This window comes from Pelophylax lessonae, assembly GCF_965119305.1.
Source record: "Pelophylax lessonae genome assembly, chromosome: 5".
Taxonomy (NCBI): Eukaryota; Metazoa; Chordata; class Amphibia; order Anura; family Ranidae; genus Pelophylax; species Pelophylax lessonae.
In genome coordinates, this window is record NC_138772.1 from 167,568,524 (window position 1) to 167,586,595 (window position 18,072).

The window sequence follows — 18,072 nt, forward strand, 5'->3', positions numbered from 1 at the left end:
CCCAGAGGGATGAAACATTATCCCTATTGGTCGGGATATTCTATACCTAAACTGATGAGGTCAGAGACACACCTCTTTTGATAATTAACCCAAAACTTGGTATAATAAAATAAGGATGATTTCTCTATATGTGAGATTAATCATAAAACACAACATAAAACTTTGTCCAGACTACCAGTACATACATAAATGTCCACCTGTATTTCCATTATTCATCTTGGCAAGTAATGCCATTTCAATAATTATATTATTTAACACAATATAATATTTTTATATGGGAATATCTGAAATTATCTCAAGACTGCATCTGGTATTTCGCCTCCAGAGGGCAGTATCGTACCGTTCATTAGATTTTGTATTTAACATAATTAAAACAATTTGTTATCTGATGACCTATTGACCTGTCGGCTAGTGAGAAGCCATTACTTATATGACCATGCCAAAGTTGTCAGGCATTTCGTCTAAGTTGGTAATATTTACGACATCTTTGAGCACTTAACTAGTCTAAAGCAATTCTTATATAAACACTCCTACCACATGCCTTAACATGAAGTAATTCGTTTTCAAGACGCACAAGTCCTTACACATCATAGAAAAGTATACTTGTGTGTGTATATATATATATATATATATATATATATATATTATATATCTAGTACTATATAAGTATCAAGTTCACACTTCTATATTAATAAGAATACAATGTATTATCGTTAATATACATCTTACATATGATGATGTTTTCTAAAACTTATATGGTTCATCTTTAAATGTATGCTGAAAAACACTGAGCCATTGTCTATTGTTAAATACCTATAGACAGACTGAGATATCACCCCCTTTAACATAGCGTCAGACTGACTAAGTTTTATCTGATCGAGATGTCAAAAGGGATCTTATTTACGATTACATAGAAATACAAAGATCTCTGTTGAAACCATAGACCCTTTGTAAGCCTGTGAGAGACATTTTGTTTAACAAGTATATATGAACTTTGTTTCACCTTAAAAACAAGATGGACGCCATCCTGTTCAGAATCTCTTATGCATAATACGAAATATACATGGCTTTTAAAATCATTTTTCTTTTTACCTATTATTATTTTAATCAACCCCCAATAACCCCGACATATCCCCCCCCTTTCTTCCCAGTAGACAAGTGAGCAACTTAGGCCTATCTGGAAAGAAAGCTTTTTAAGGAGTAGTGGGAAAAAAAAATGTCTTGTTCTCTTTTTGTAAGAGAATAGTTCATATTGGGAATTGTTCATAACTTTTAAGTAAAGTGGTAAAAAAAATTTGAGGAAAAAAAATCAGTTCAAAATGTCAGTTCGTAGCGATTTTGCTGGTTTTAGCTATGTCACAAACTGTTCCTTATTAGTCTCTTTAAATTCTGATCTCCTAGTAAAGAAACTCAAATGTTCCTTGAAATCTGCAACATCAGCTTGTAAAGTCTTGATGTAGACAGAAATTAACCGCTGCAATGGCATTAGCAACTACCATTCAAAGCGCAGTAAAACAATGTTGGCAATCAGGAATCAGAGAAATCTGTTTGGACGTTCAACCTTGGATGTTGGTTGGATAATGAATGGTTTCAGCATGGTCTAGAGTGTCATACACCCAGACTGAGGTTTGCTCATATGTGCAATGCACCATTCTCACATCTCCTTCAACTGAAAACAGGAGGTAGTGCGATTCCTCTTAATGGATTTCCTCGGATCAAATGTACAAAGATCTGTAGAAACAAATATTCCTCTCCGTCAACAAGAATCTGGGGCGTCTCGCAGCTTGATTCCTGAAGAGGGATCCGATTCAATGAGGGGTTCCGTCCTGAGCTGTGCTCTAGGGAGAGATGACCCATCCAATTGCTGTGTCTTTTGGCAAACATCATCGTCTGTACCAATCAACGACCTGGCATGGAAGGTTAATCTCTTCCTATTGAATGAAACATACAGTATGAATATATATATTCCCCTCAATTGATATTTCAATGCGATGTTGGTACCCTAAGCTTACTCAGAGTTCTCCTTTACTCCACCGTGTGATCAGTCTTTATATGAGCACCACGGAAGGTGAGACTATATATGCGACCTTTCCTAGGGTGACTGGTCTCTGGGGCTTATTAACATGGTGATGTATTTATCGCCATGGATACTACGCATTGGACAATGATACAATGATACAATGTTTGGTTAAAATTTACCTACTACTTAGGAAAAAAAAATATGATATCTCCCCCTATGGGGCATCAATGCAATTTATTGGAGGCAATAAAACTACCTGGCATTGAGGATTCCTTCTTGGTTACCGTATACAACCTTTAACCTCTTGACTGCATTACGTCATAAGGGTTTGATCCTCCTTGGTATCACCGTCATTGGCGATTTTTCAAAATGTGTCCGCTTTAAGCGACCTGTTTGAGTCAGAGGGATGAAGTGACCACTGAAAAATAGGAGGGTAGTTAGTATCTCACAACCAAGATCCCCCCCTGACAGGGATTTCAGGATCCTCAATGCTGTGACCTAGGATAAAAGGGTGTTAGAACCTCTGCATCCTATACTTCTATTCAGTGTATCGCTTTGATTCCTGCCACTTGGGCATTTAAGGATTTTATGGCCTTTGGCTGGCCACAGGATTTGTTCCTAAAGATGGATTTATTTTAGTTCTGGGCTGCAGTGCCCAGAGTGAACCAAGTGATCAGCTGATCAATTTGGCATCTATTCTGCTGAAAACCTTTACAGAATTGGATTATTGGCTCCGCCTCCTGCGGTGCCTATGTCTCTCGGGTTCAGACAGATGGGACAGATCCCCATTAGAACCAGTTACTCGGTTCTGGCGTGAGGTCTGGGCCTTAATGTCACTTGATCTTCCCGAGGATTTTGGGGAACCCTAGGATGGGGCAAATCCCTATTTATTTGTGGGTGTCCCCCCCCTTGTTAATGGGATGTCCGGTGTCCTCCTTAAGGTATCCGGTGTTCCCCTTGGGGCTTAGGTGGCATATCTTGCTCCTTTGCCAAACATATTATTATTATGTACATGGGCAATGCATCAAAGCACAGGGATTTAAATTTCAGATGGTTGTACTCAGACCTTCATTGAAGGGTGTTAGGCACTTTTGAGTACAGCTGAAAAAGAACTTTTAGTGGGGCTTTGGTGCTGTGTACATTTTAAATTGTAGATTACAGCTCTAGCAGCAGTGAAGTTTTGTATGGGCTGACTTTTAAATGACATCCTTGAGGCACAACACAGACAGTTGTTTTCATAGGCCTCAGGATAATCAATGTCTAAGACAATGTCTAAGGACCTTTTCCTTAACAAAAATCAGGACAGTACTCTTTTTAAAACTTTGTAAAAAAAAACTGGAGGTGCATGGTGTCTTTTTAGGGGTGCTAGTCTTTTTGCAATGACCTGATATGACTCATACCTATTTATACATGGCTGCCCAATTTCTGCCTTCCTATTTTTAGAAGATGGCTGGGGTAGGAAGTGACTCTATGCCTGGCTCCCCCCCTTGTCTGGGTCATAACCAACAGACTGGGAATCATATCTGGGTCTATGAATAATTATTTCATATTTTTATAATGCAAGACTAATTAAGCATTTACCCTTTTACATGGACACCACAACCTTTGGAACTCTCCTATGTATTTACTGATGAGTTCCTGTCATGACTTGAACAGTTACATTTTTTTTTTTTTTAAATTTTCCACTGCGGATTACTCGGCAACTTTTTGCTAGAAAACATTTTTCCTTGCTCAAAATTTCCTAATTATTGCATTAATCATTTACATTTCACTTTCAAATGGTTACTTTCATTACAGTTTACCTTATGAAACTTCTGCCACAGTTCTACTTTATTCTGCAGTTTCACGCTACATTCTCTTAACTTATGTGTCCCAATAGAGTTAACTTTCACCTGCTCAAGGAGGTTCCTAATCTCAATCTCTCATTTATTTGGAGTGGAGATTGGAACTTTACTAAACTCCTTTTTGCTGAGCCTTCTAGTGCAGTTCCTCATAAAGATACAGTAAGATTAGCCATGACCAAAAAGTATGTGATCACACTTCCTGACGTCTTTTGGTGTTAGATAAGCTATTGGTGAGTTCATATATACAGGTTGTCCTCTACCCATGTCAGATGCCCTTTATTGGCCCGACTTTCTGAGGATTTTGATATGACTCTAACCAGCATTTACATATTCCACCATTTCAGACTCAGAGAGGTGTTTCCACACATTTATGATCTGTGCCAAATCTACTGGGGTTTTGGCATTGCCACTAGGGACTGACACCTTGCCAGAGTTGGCAGCATGAACATTACCTGCGGTAGACATTTTAAAGGCATTTCTATCACATTCATAATAAAAAAAAAAAGTCAAAAAAAAAAAAAAAAAAAATTTTTTTTTTTTTTCAAAGTTATTGATTATGTCACCTGATCAATATTATGATTGGCATATGTAAGAAATCAATAATTATCTCGCTGGGGTCTCCATTATATGTAAGAATATTTAATAATAAATATCTCGCGCTCGTACTTATGTCAGAATATTTATACTGCTCTGAATATAGCAGTGTATTTATTTATGGTTAATAAGCAAAGATCTGTGAAAAAGGAGAGTCTTCACCTATTGCCATAAATCAATGTCGTGAATTCTTTTTAATTGATTAATTTCTTTTTAAAAGCATATACCAATCTTAGTGAGTACAGTCTACAGTGTGGAATATATATAAAAATATTTATTCTCAAGACATGCAAACACAATATATGATCAAACAAGAAGTGACACAAAAAGATAACTCTACAACAAAAATACTAACTTCAAATACTCAATGCAATGTGATGTTTAGCTCAATAATGAAAGTGAAAGTAAAACAAAGTGAAACAAAGTGAAAGTGAAAGCAAAACGAAAGCAAGATTACCATTTCTTCCCAGGTATAGTATAAGCCATAAATTAATGTTCTATATAAACAGACTACAATGGTCTGCGTAATCACATAGCCAAAGTCATTCCACTGCAGATGAAATGAGAATAAGCCATGCAAAACGGAAGACTTAAAATTGCAATTAATGCATTTAATCTGATATTAATAAAAATGTATAAAAACAAAAATCAGCTTTTTAGAGAAAAATATACTATGGCTTATACGGCTGGGATTGTAATTTCATTACCCTTAAATATGCAATATAAAACATATAAGGAAGGAATAAACAATTGTTGAATAAAATCAAATAACATAGCAAGGCATAATTACCACACTTAAGATGGCCGCTAGAGTCCTAAGATGGATGCCTTTCTTAAGATGGTGGATTCCCTTCAAGTTTCAGATGAATGATGTGGATCAAGGTAGAGTATGTCTGAATGAGTCTATCGAGTAATGTATTAGCGTGTGTGATGTAAGTGTGAGGTGTGTTGTCAGTAGTGTAATGTGTCTGTGTCTCTCATCTGGGTTGGTCTTTTATATGGTAAGAACAAAGAGCTATAAAAATTACCATAAGTAAAACCCAGAGGGATGAAACATTATCCCTATTGGTCGGGATATTCTATACCTAAACTGATGAGGTCAGAGACACACCTCTTTTGATAATTAACCCAAAACTTGGTATAATAAAATAGCTGAGGAAGTCCCGTGCAGTGGGACGTAACGCGTGCGAAGGGGGAGGGGCCGGTGACGTCACCCGCCATCCATTGCGGTCGAGACCGCTGTGTGTAATACAATCTGCTCATCACATGCACTTGTATAGTGCTTCACAAGGTAATTTTTAGGATTTTATGCTATGTTCAATAAAGTAATTTATTGCGGTAATGCACTATGTCCGGACCTTTGTTTTCCTATGGACCTGTGACCCGCTTTATGGACCTGTGATCTGTTACCTGTGAGCCTTATCTTCTGATGAAGAGGAATACTGATTTGATCTATATTGGTGATATCCTTGGAGAAAGTTTGTCTTACTAGCCCGTCTGGTGACACAGGGGCTAAGTGTGAGGTGAGAGGCTAATGAGACTGGGTGGAGGATTACCAGCACATTGAAGAGCACTGAATGTTTATATCTTGTGCATGCTTCACCATAATTTTCACCTGTGGACTGCTCTCCTCGATATCTTCTTCATAATCCATATTTGATAGCGCTGCACTTTTTGTTATATATTTGTTATTGGGACTTTTGGTTTATTGATCCTTTAGTGCATAGCAGCTTTCTATTATATTATTTTATACAGTTGCGCTGAATTTTTATCTATTATTATAATAAAATAAGGATGATTTCTCTATATGTGAGATTAATCATAAAACACAACATAAAACTTTGTCCAGACTACCAGTACATACATAAATGTCCACCTGTATTTCCATTATTCATCTTGGCAAGTAATGCCATTTCAATAATTATATTATTTAACACAATATAATATTTTTATATGGGAATATCTGAAATTATCTCAAGACTGCATCTGGTATTTCCCCTCCAGAGGGCAGTATCGTACCGTTCATTAGATTTTGTATTTAACATAATTAAAACAATTTGTTATCTGATGACCTATTGACCTGTCGGCTAGTGAGAAGCCATTACTTATATGACCATGCCAAAGTTGTCAGGCATTTCGTCTAAGTTGGTAATATTTACGACATCTTTGAGCACTTAACTAGTCTAAAGCAATTCTTATATAAACACTCCTACCACATGCCTTAACATGAAGTAATTCGTTTTCAAGACGCACAAGTCCTTACACATCATAGAAAAGTATACTTGTGTGTGTATATATATATATATATATATATATATATATTATATATCTAGTACTATATAAGTATCAAGTTCACACTTCTATATTAATAAGAATACAATGTATTATCGTTAATATACATCTTACATATGATGATGTTTTCTAAAACTTATATGGTTCATCTTTAAATGTATGCTGAAAAACACTGAGCCATTGTCTATTGTTAAATACCTATAGACAGACTGAGATATCACCCCCTTTAACATAGCGTCAGACTGACTAAGTTTTATCTGATCGAGATGTCAAAAGGGATCTTATTTACGATTACATAGAAATACAAAGATCTCTGTTGAAACCATAGACCCTTTGTAAGCCTGTGAGAGACATTTTGTTTAACAAGTATATATGAACTTTGTTTCACCTTAAAAACAAGATGGACGCCATCCTGTTCAGAATCTCTTATGCATAATACGAAATATACATGGCTTTTAAAATCATTTTTCTTTTTACCTATTATTATTTTAATCAACCCCCAATAACCCCGACACAGCATAAGGTCCCAATTTTACCTTTACTGTTACATTAAAGTGGTTATAAACCCTAGTCATGAAACTTGAACTAAGCACATATATATGTAGTGTTTACTCTCTCAAAAGCTCTAAGGTTGGTTTCTCTCTGGTTCTTTGTTCCTCTGTTTTCATCATGAGTCACTTCTGAGAAGTTTTCCCGACACATAAAAGCTAAAAATTGTGATAGGGAGGGAAATAAGCACACAGTTTGTCTATTCAAAATACAGTTCTGCATGTTCATTAATTCCTCTGCCTTTGTTTAGGGGGGGGGGTGTCCCTTTCCTCCAATCAGCTCTCACAGAGTGTAACTGTAGTTCTCCACCCCCTCCTCTGTACTCCTCACACATGCAGAAGGATTTTATCACAAAATCAGCACTTTGAAGGGTTGTAGACAAGAGAAGAGAGCAGTTAAACAAATAAAGCTTATGTAGCAGGATTTATTTAATCTCTATGTATCATCTGAGGCTGTGAGGCCCGTGTGAGGGTTTTCATCCACTTTAAGGGCCCATTCACACTAGAATGGGGTGCAGGAAACCCGCTTTCAGTGCGCATTTCCTGCACCGCATTCAAAGCACACTGCCCTCGCAATCTACAGTGGGTGTCAGTGCAATTTTAATGGCACCCCAAAAGCAGGTCGCAAATGCAGTTTGCTCACACTAAATCTTTTGTACCATGCGATCCAGTTGCAGTGTGTTTAGAAAAGAAGTGCATGCACTACTTTTGCTGTGGTGCAGTGCAATTTCAGCACATTTAAAATAAAAAGGCTAAAATCACACTCCATAGAACTTCTCACCGTATTCCTGTGCGATTCCTAGTGTGAACCAGCCCCTAACGTTCCCTGCCAGAGCCCACCAGAAGATTATCAGTTTTCCCACATCCCTCTATATGTAGAATAGCCAATCACATGTCCAAGTGCAGTTTTTATATTGACGTTTTAAATTGTCAGAAAGCTTGTAAATTCAGAAGCTTTTAGTGGCATTCTGAAATGTTATATCATATCTAAATGTAACAGTAAAGGTATGATGTAGCAAAAAAAAAATGTAGTTTTTCTAAGCAGAGGCTAACTCTAAAATTACTTTTTGCTGAAATGAACCTTCAAGATAAACAGAGAAATTTGGTTGCAGTAATACTCGGATAGAATTAGCAATTTACTAACTGATTTCACTTGTGGCTTGGAGCTGTGTCTTAATACACCAGCCGTAAAAAAGGCTAAAGTAAAATAAAACTAAAACACATAATTACATCTATATGTAGAGTACATGTCATGGTTAGGAATATGTAAATCTGCCTGGGTTCGATGCATGATGAGTTTGTCAAATCCCGTTTAAGATTTGCAAAACCCGAACTTAGTAGCGAACCCCCTTGAAGTCTACAGGGGAGAGGGCCCATACTGATACTAAGTTCAGGCAATTTTTTGGCTATGGCTTATAGCTCCCTATGTGATATTGTTTCTGGTGACAGATCTTCTTTAAGGAGACATCAGAGGGTCAGGAATGAGCCAGCAGTACAACACAAACCCAAGTTTGGATGAATGCCCAAATTTTTACCTGTTTGGAGGGAGCCAAAAAGCATATATTCAGTAAAAGCAGTATTTTTACCATTTTTTATATGAAAGCTTGCTGCTGTCAGGAAGAACCAGGAGTCGGGACTTGCTGTGTCCCCACAGGAACATTGACTTACATGCCTTTAACTAGCTACGTAAGCAAAGGTGCAGGGATGAGGTATATCCCTGCCAAAATATACTGGCCACGTTTGGTCAATGACATTGGCCATATTTAGTTACTGATGCAATGATAATTCAGGGGGACTGTCATTTGGTGAAGAGTAGTGTTGGGATCAGTCATGTGGGCTAGGTTTGTTGGGTTATTTTTTTCTTTACAAGGTAGATTTTCTTTTTCTTGTAAATGACTACTCGGGTTGCATGCTTGGATTAGGAATCTGATAAAGATTTTTAACGGGACTTTGTGCATTCTTTTACTTTTCTTTTTGGATAGGTTCCCCCTTAAAGCAATAATAGACCTAAACGGGCTTGTATAAATTAGGACGTCATCTATGGTCGTGCCAGGCCCCAGATTATGCTCTGGGCCAGGTACATTGATGACGTCCTCCTCCTTTGGAATGGGTCGAGACCTGACCTTGATCTCTTCATGGAAGAACTCAACCAGAATGATAGAGGTATAAAGTTGAGTTTTGAGGCCAGTCAAGAATCCATCAATTTTCTTGATTTGATGATCTTGTGTGTTGGTGATAAGTTTATCACCAACACTTATTTTAAAATGACGGATCGCAACTCATATATCCCTACGGACAGTTGCCACTACGCCCCTTGGCTTCGCGCTGTTCCTAAGGGACAATATATGAGAATCAAGAGAAATTGTAAAAATACAGTAGATTTTGAGAATCAGGCCAAAGTCCTCACCAGCAGGTTCATGGATAAGGGCTATGATAGCTCTTTCCTCACGAATACGCTTGAGGAAGTTGGAGGGATGGATAGATCGGGTATGCTTTCTACAGTGGCTCGTCCGAAAACCACGAATGCTTCTTTCAATGCCCCTTTTGTCACCACCTTTTCAACGCAGCATAAGAATATCAAAAATATTATCCGCAGACATTGGCACATTCTCAAGAGTGACCGTCTCCTATCAGATGTGTTACCGGAGCAACCTAGAGTTATCTTCAGAGGGGCCCCTACCTTAAGGGATAAGCTAGCTCCAAATGTCTTAAACCCCCCCGGGCCCAAACCGACTTTTTTTAACCAGTTTACTGGCTATTACAGGTGCAACCGTTGCCAGACCTGTTCAGTTAATAAAAATAAAAAGAGGAACATCAAGGAATTTCTTTCTACGAGCACAGGCAATACGTTTGAGATTAAACCCTTTATCTCTTGCTCTACGACTGGCGTGGTTTATTTGTTGCAATGCCCATGTGGCTTGCAATATATAGGAAGGACTAAGAGACCCCTATATATAAGATGTAATGAGCACATAGCCAACATTAGAAAAGGGTTTAAAAAGCCCAACCATTATCGGTTAAAACATAATAAGGACCCCCATAATACCATTTTTATGGGGATTGACAAATTTGTCCCTCATTGGAGAGGAGAGCCCTTTGTTAGGGGACTCTCCAAGTTGGAAATGTCCTGGATCTATAGGAATAAATGTTTTAGCCCATTTGGTCTCAATATAGACACGGATATAAATGCTTTTATAGATAATTCTTAACTTGTGCCTTTGCTGTTTTTATCATGTATTTTTTATGCATGTAATTTTTACTCAGCTATATTCATATTTGTTTGATGTGTTTATATTTTTTATTCCAGTGAGAGTTGCATCCATTCAGGCTCTGCGGCTAATCTGCCATATTGGTACTTTTTATTCACGTATATTTTTATTTTTAATATATAGATTCCTGAGATTGCTTGCAGCGTGTGTTGTGCCAATACACCATTCTAATAGTTTTTAGTCTGCATTTTCTATATAATAATTTATCCAGTTTTTAAACCTACTGATTAATTTAGTGGACAATCTTAGCGTGTATTATTATATTTTTTATATATATATATTTTTTCTACATAATATAGCTGCCATAATTGGTTGATTCAATAAGCCAGGTTCAGTTTACAAGCAGATCCCTTCGGCGGCAACTCCGGCTGGATTTTAATGATATATTTTGTTGTTTGTACATTTATTGTATATTAAATAGCCCCTGTGCTTATTGATTGGGCTTCTCCAGGACTTAAGATGGCACCGGTGGCTCTCTATCGGTCTAGATGCTACGGCTGCTAGGTGAATGCTCTTTCCATAAGCCAGGGTTTTCCATGGTCTAATATGGCGCTGTTTGCCTCCGCAACTTCCGGAAGGGGCGTATGCCTCTTATGATATAAATAGTGGTGACTCAGCGCAACGCCCGCATCCCCTGAAAGACGTCAGTTGGGACGAAACGTGCGTAGGGAAGGCGTGCTGACGTCACTACTGTGCAGCCGGAAGTCGGGCGGCGGCGGCTTTTGAATATGTTTGATGAGCGCTAATTCCTTCGTCACATTGTAAGTTTATTTCCTACTTTATATTTGTTCAATAAAGTGTTCAGACCCTCTACACTATTGTGGCCCCACTTTTCTCTTGCATATCCTTGCTTGACCATTGAGGGGGACGAGTGGTGTTTGCTGGCTAGACGCTGCAGATTTCCACATCTGACAGGACTCGGTAGGAGAGGTGTTGTGCACTGGAGCTGGTTTCTGAGGCATCTGGATTGTGTATAATGCGAGTAACCTTTTTCTATCTGATAAGCGCATACCCCTTATGCATGCTTCACTGCGGCTGACTGAGTGTTCTCTGGTGGCAGACTTATCCATTCTGTATCTGCACCTTGGAGTCTTTTTGGAGTCATTTGAATAGGACTTTATTATTTGACCTTTCAGATACCATCTACATGGGCATGGACTGCATTTATAATCTATAATACTTGAATCATTGTTCATATGTTATTCATCAATTTTTAGCGCAGCTTTTTACTATATATTTACCCATAGTGTTTCCCGCTACAGCTGCTGCTTTTATAGTTATTGCTCAAGCGCGGTTATTTACATTTTTAATAAATTATGAAATACCCACACTGATTTTTTTTTTTGGTGGGGGGGGGGGGGGTTCACCCATTAAAATCTACAGGTGCATCATCAAAAAGGTAATTTATTTCAGTAATTTGATTCAAAAAGTGAAACTCGTATAATTTATATAGATGTGTTACACACGGAGTGATATATTTCAAGCATTTCTGTTTTTTTTTTTTTTTTTTTTTTAATTTCGATGATTATGGCTTACAGCTAGTGAAAACCCAAAACTCAGTATTTCAGAAAATTAGAATATTACAAAAGCCTGTTGCAAAAAAAAGGATTTTTAATACAGAAATGTTGCCTTACTGAAAAGTCCATAAACAGTATCCTTTTTCATGAATTATTGCATCAATGAGGCGTGGCATGGAGGTGATCAGTCTGTGGCACTGCTGAGATGTTATGGAAGACCAGGTTGCTTTGATAGTGGCTTTCAACTTATCTGCATTGTTGGGTCTGGTATCTATCATCTTCCTCTTGACAATACCCCACAGATTCTCTATGGGGTTTAGGTTAGGCGAGTTTGTTGTTCAATCAAGAATAATGATACAATGATCATTAAACCAGGTATTGGTACATTTGGCAGTGTGGGTAGGTGCCAAGTCCTGCTGGAAAATTAAATCAGCATCTCCATAAAGCTGGTCAACAGAAGGAAGCATGAAGTGCTCTAGAATTTCCTGGTAGAGGGCTTCGCTGACTTTGGACTTGATAAAACACAGTGGACTAACACCAGCAGATGACATGGCTCCCCAAATAATCACTGACTGGAAACTTCACACTGGACCTCATGCAACTTGGATTCTGTGCCTCTCTACTCTTTCTCCAGACTCTGGGACCTTGATTTCCAAATAAAATGCAAAATTTTCAACAGCCAGTAAATTATACTCCTTGACCACCTACACTGTATATGCTTTGTTGTATGTTATATTCCTGACTTCTGCACTATATATGCTATATTGCACAATATATTCCTGATCCCTGCACTCTATATGCTATGATTTGTGTTATACTCCAAACCCCTGCACTGCATTCACTATGTTGTGCATTATACTCCTAACCCCTGCACTATACATACTCTGTTGTACATTATGCTCCCGTGCTATGCACTGTATATGCTGTTTTATGTTATACTTCTGACCCCGGCACTGCATTCACTATGTCGTACATTATATTACTGACCTCTGCACTGTATATGCTAGGTTGTAAATTATATTAATCTGGACAACAGAGTCCTAACAATTACACAGCATTTTTGCCACCTACAAAATTTTGAACCCATCAGCAGCCACATCAGATGTTGTAGTATTCAGTAGAAAGATCAGGGCCAATTGACGTTTTCTAATTATTTTAAGCCAAATGTGTTTGCAGTGTAATTGACGTTTTTAACTGCAAGAACTGTATGGTTACTGCACTTTACATAGGCTTAGAGAGGTTAAGGAAGGTTAGGGTGCTCTAGGAATAATCTGAAGGTCCAGGTTAAAGAATAATGGGTTTGTACTAGCACCCTATAGTATCTGCAATTTAAAAGCCCCACTCTGGGCAACATTTTACAACCAAAAAAACTCTCTCTGGGGATAAAAAAAAAAAACAGCCCTGGCCTGACCACAGTTTAGAGGCGAAAGTATGTAATTGATAATGATTGATATGGTGGGGAACAGTGGGAAAAGTTAGTCATGTTTTCTCAAACTGCTAAAAGATAGAATTTGGGTTGAAGCCATGGTTGACCAAGACTCAAAGCTCATAACTACTTCTCAATAATAGGCCTAGACTTTGACACGTGAATGCAAGGTATGTCATGTCTCAACTCTAAATATCCCTGGAGATTAAAAAAAAAAAAAAGACAGCCCTGGCTTCAATACTCATTTCTGGTGCTGCGCCCTCAAGTCCTTATTCCCCACAACAAGATAATATTATTCTTCCAGGTTGAATGACCCTGGGTGGAAGACTGAGCCCATACTGTGAGTGCAAGGTGTCATGGACCCACCACCTGAGAGGTGGGGACCTCATCTTATTAGGGCTGCTCTCTGCATCCTCGAGGACCACCCGCCACTGTGAGAAGATCTTCAAAAGATGAACCTGCGTGTCATGTGACTGGCCCAAAATCATATGGAAGTATAACATTTTAAAAGTATAAAATACAGAGGAGACCTAGGAGGGGGTAGAGAATGGAGTTGGGCTTTAAATTATTCATTTTTTCTAACGCAGGTTTACTTGAACCAGACTTCCCAAAGTACTAGTTGACCTAAATACAAGTTTCTGCGTGTAGAAGAGCTGCTAATATTCACAAGTTTGCATGTAAAGTGTTAATTTACCTTCGCACCTCAAAAAATGAAGAAAAAAAAAATTAACTTACACCGATGCATATCCAATTTAGATGTATACTCAAAGGAAACTTTACATGTACTCACCATTGTGTATTGTATTAACCAGTTCGGCTCCAGAGCAATTTTTTTTATTTGTCGCACACATGTAAACCCTCAGAACCTTGTTTATTAAGCGAAAAAGTTTCAGGAAAAAATATAATAAAATTAATTTAAGTGCACAAACACACCATATAATACCATTTTTGGTTAACATATAAAAGATGAGGTTGTATTGAGTAAATAGATTCCAAACATTCCATGTCTTAAAATTGCGTGCGCCCACGATATCGCCAAAAATTATTGTGCCCAAAAATTCCCATAGGTGATGCTTTAAAAGCCTTCACAGCTCATCAGTTTAAAGGTAACTAGGAGCTCTTACTCTAGAATTATTTTTCTCACTCTGATGTTCGTGGCAATATGTCACATATTTGGTGCGACCGCAGTTTACATGTGCATGCATGCCCTTGGCTTGTGTTTGTGCAGGTGTGCGGGGGTTTTTCTGCAATTTTTTTTTTCAAATTTTATTATATTTTATTAGAATTTTATTTTTTTTAAACTTTTTTCTGCAATTTTTAATTAAATAACCCCCTATGTTTTATATAAATAACCCCCTATGATAGCATTAGGCAGGCAACAGGTACTCTTTATGGAGACATTAGGGGTCTAATAGACCCCAACGTCTTCCCTGCCCTTCACACCATCTAACCAAGCACTGATTGGCTTGGTTAGATGTGTCCCCTGGCTGTACTGGCCAGAAAATAGTGCATCTGAAACCGGAAGGGACATCACTGACCACATCAGGCCGCACACCATACACCCCCCCCCCCCCAGGATCACAGCAGGACCACAGCAGGACCCCGGCCCCCTCCCCTGGCTCACTCACCCTGCATGAATATGTGCAGCAGCAAGCGTTGGCGGCTTCGGCTTCTTACCCCTCAGTCTTCTGCGTCTCCTCCCTCCTTCTCCATGCCCAATGACATGGCTTCTCCTTTCGGCCAATCAGGAAACTGGTCTCAGGACCCACTTACTGATTGGCCAGGAGGAGGATCCGTGTGACATTAGCGAATTTTCATTCGCTATTGTCACACAACTGGGTGGGCTCGGGGCACAGTGCTCTGCGCCCCGAGCCCACCCTTTTTTTTTTTAGACTATTAGAGCCTCTGGCTCTAATCACATGGTTAAAAAAAAAAAGCCCTATTGAACTCCATGCGTTCGGTGCCCTGCATGTAGATTAGGGTGCCGGACGCACGGATAGGGGAGCGGCCCCCCTGAGCCCCCAATGCACCAGCCGCCACTGCTCTTAGGACATACATAGTACGTCCAAAGAACTGAACTGGTTAGATGTAACTAAGAGCAGACACCACAAAATGCTTGAACATGTATTAGTCAGACAAAAACACTTCTTAGCCCCCCTCTTTAACCACTTAAGGACCACCCCACATACATATACTGTGGCAGGGCGGCCCTTGAGTGCAAAACCACATACCTGTACGTGATTTTTTGATTTTTTTCTTCGGGTCTGGGGCACACTCGTGTGATTGGACACAGCAGGAGCCAATCAGTAGGTCCGGCAGACCCCGTGTCTGCCGGCACCCTGCAGTCGTTCCCGAGGCTGACAGAACAGCGGTCTGCCTATGTACACAAGGCAGATCGCCACTCTGTCAAAGGGGAAGATGAAGATCTTGTGTTTCTGCTAAGCAGGAACATGGATCTCTGTCTTCCCCCAGTCAAAGCATTCCCGACACAGTTAGCAAGCACTTCCAGGGAACACATTTAACCGTTTGATTGCACCGGCCTAGTGCATTATCCAAAACATCTGACGCCAAAAACAGCAGCTGTAAAAACGTCCAGTGTGCATGAGGCCTTATAGTTTCATTTTGTAGGAGCCTTTTTTCATTCCAGTTCTCCAAAGAAGACAACCAACTGTTTTGTTTCCTATTTATTTTACCCATGTAGTTTTGAGTAGTGGAACGTATATTACATAATAAGCACACAATTCTGATTGCAAAGGTGTATTTTTCCTTTCATTGAACTGCTATAAAGCAGAGCAGTCAATGAGCTATAATAATTCAGCAGTTGGCCAGCTCCCTTACAGCCTTACTAGCAGAAGTTACATGTGATGCACAAAAATGAGTTGTGCTTCATGTACATTCGTTCTAGAAGATATTTTGGAGAGAGAGACGTGTTGTTTCCCACAAGTGCAGCTACATATAGCGGCTTATTTATATAGATTGTCATATACGTTTTTTTTCTTCCTGCCCCTTTCCCTATACAGCAGCTAAAATTCATCTTTTTCTTTATATACTCACCGGACACTTTATTGGATACAACTGTTCAACTGCTTGGTAACACAAATTTCTAATCAGCCAATCACATGGCAGCAATTCAAAGCATTTAGGCATCTAGACGTGGTGAAGGCAACTTGCTGAAGTTCAAACTGAGCATCAGAATGGGGAAGAATAAGAATTTAGGTGACTTTGAATGTGGCATGGATGTTGGTGCCAGACGGGCTGGTCTGAGCGTTTCAAAACCTGCTGATCTAATGGGATTTTAATGCACAACCATTTCTAAGGTTTTTCAGAGATTAGTTTGAAAAGAACAACTAAGGCAGTGATGGCGAACCTTGGCACCCCAGATGTTTTGGAACTGCATTTCCCATGATGCTCAACTAAACTGCAGAGTGCATGAGCATCATGGGAAATGTAGTTCCAAAACATCTGGGGTGCCAAGGTTCCCCATCACTGAACTAAGGTATACAGAATACCATCTCTGAACATACAACACATCGAACCTTGAAGCAGGTGAACCTTGAACAGCAGCAAAAGACATCACTGGGTGCCACTCCTGTCAGCTAAGAACAGGAAACTGAGGCTACAATTCACACAGGCTCACCAAAATTGGACAATAGAAGTTTGGAAAAACGTTGCCTGGTCTGATGACTTCAACTGCGACTTTCAGATGGTAGGGTCAGAATTTGACGTAAACAACATGAAAGCATGGATCCATCCTGCCTTGTATCAATGGTTCAGGCTGGTAGTGTAATGGTGTGGTGGATATTTTCTTGACACACTTTGGGCCCCTTAATACCAATTGAGCATCGTTTAACCACCACGGCCTACCTGAGTATTGTTGTTGACAATGTCCTTCCCTTGATGACTACAGTGTACCCATCTTCTGATGGCTCCTTCCAGCAGGATAATGCACTATGTCACAAAGCTCAAATAATCTCAAACTTGTTCCTTGAACATAACAATGAGGTCCATGTACTCCGATGGCCTCCACAGTCACCAAATCTCAATTCAATAGAGCACCATTGGGATGTAGTTTAAGGGAAGATTCGCATCATGGATGTGCAGCCGACAAATCTGCAGCAACTGCGTGATGCTATCATGTCAATATGGACCAAAATCTCTGAGTAATGTTTCCAACACCTTGTTAAATCTATGACATGAAGAATTAAGGCAGTTCTGAAGACAAAAGGGGGTCCAACTTGGTACTAGCAAGGTGTGCCTTATAAAGTGGCTGATGAGTGTAAGTTTAACATGTAAAGTTGCAATATCAAATTTTTAGTATAAAAAGGGCAAATATTAGTTTGATGAAAAAAAAAAAAAAAGAGAGAAATGTGGCCAAATGAACTAACAAAATTGGTGCTGCATTGAAAAGTTTTTTATTTCTTAGGAAATTGCAGTTTTCCATTTCATTGCTTCCACCTGTGTAGCACCCTCAGTTTTACAGAGTATGAAAATATAGTTTGGCTTTTCTATAGGCAGAAGAGCTGGGGTTAATTTGTGTGTGCTTTAGCTGTGCAGAGCTCTAA